The following is a 1,646-nucleotide window of genomic DNA, read 5'->3' on the forward strand; positions in this document are numbered from 1 at the left end:
ATTATATGATCAAAAGAATCTGTCATTTGTTTCCCTTCATATTAGATTTATGATACTGGTTTTGGATTTTTCATATTTGTTCAAAATTTGTATCATAGAATCTAATACAAAGGGAAACAAATGACAGAACCTCTATATATCCTGCAATAAGCCGAGGGGGTCAACACATTAGACCTCTAGTTTGAGAGCTAATGTGTTGACCCCCTCGGCTTATTGCAGGATATATAGATACGGAGATACGGGTGCCCTACAGTAATCACTGTCTGTCTGTCTGTCCGTCCACAAATTTTGTTCCTGGCTGATAACTTTGGTATTTATTGACCGATGTACATGAAACTTGGTCAAGATGTTCAGTTCACAAAAAATACACATTGAGGTAAAAAGTCAAGGTCAAAGGTCAAGGTTATTAGGTTCAAAGGACAAGGTCAAATTTTGTAGCTTTTAACTAATGAGCATTTTATTACATTATGAAGCAAACTTGTTCAGAATTAAACAAAGAGACTCGTTGAGGTCAAAGGTTAAGGTCATTTGATTCAAAGGTCAAGGTCAACTTTTGCATCTTTTCACTGATGAACATTTTGTTATGACATGATGAAGCAAAGGTGATCAGAATTAAACAAGGAGTCAATTCACCAAAGGTCAAGGTCACTGGGTCAAAGGTCCAGGTCAAATTTTGTAACTTTCACAAGCAAAGTTGGTCAGAATTTAAAAAGGAGTCAACTGACGTAAGGTCAAGGTCATTTTATATTATTATGTAGCAAACTTGTTCAGAACTTAACACAGAGTCAACTGTCGAGGTCCAGGTTATGGGGTCCAAAGGGACAAGGTCAAGTTTTGTATTTTTCATTGATGAACATTTTGTTATGATATTATGAAGCAACGTTGGTCGGAATTAAAGAATGAGTCAACTGACCAAAGATCAGGGGCACTGGGTTAATGGTCAAGGTCATTTGGGTCCAAAGGTCAAAGACAAAGTGGATCTCTGACTTTGACCCTGGCTCTGGATGGAGGAGGTATATAAGGTGAAATAAAACAAATCAAAGCTGACAAATGAGAATAATGCACCGGTTTTTACATTTCTGAAGTCCAAATGTCAAACGTCAAGCTCAGCTATATGGGCAGATTGCTTCTTGATGATTATGGGGGATATATTTCCACAAGACGGGGCCCTTACTGACCTGTCAGTGTTCTAGTTCAAATTAAAATGCACCATCTTAGATTTATTTTTTGGATAAATATAAAACCAATCGTTTTATGATGTTAAGGTTATAAAAGAGCGTGTTCATTCTGATTTCATCCTAAAGTATATATTGAGGTATGTACAAGCCATTGGTTATCTATCTGGAAAAAAATCAAGATGTTAATTTAAAATCATATAATTCAAATAATCGAAGGAATATGTTCCATCACTTTAGTTGTACTGTAAGAATATAGTTGGAAAAAATAAAGTTTCTCTGTACACCCTTCGTGTTCATTAAAACTACTCTTATTGTGAAATAATTTTCTATGCTCTGTCAAACTGACCGCAATTCTACCTTCATATAAGTTAATTGTTACAAAGTGTTATATGAAGACCACATTAGTTTAGCATTTTAGTTGAGAATTTTTATATTTGTTTTTTCCTGTCTAAAATGTCTTAATCTTTT

This window comes from Mizuhopecten yessoensis, unplaced genomic scaffold (assembly GCF_002113885.1).
Source record: "Mizuhopecten yessoensis strain PY_sf001 unplaced genomic scaffold, ASM211388v2 scaffold10639, whole genome shotgun sequence".
Lineage (NCBI taxonomy): Eukaryota > Metazoa > Mollusca > Bivalvia > Pectinida > Pectinidae > Mizuhopecten > Mizuhopecten yessoensis.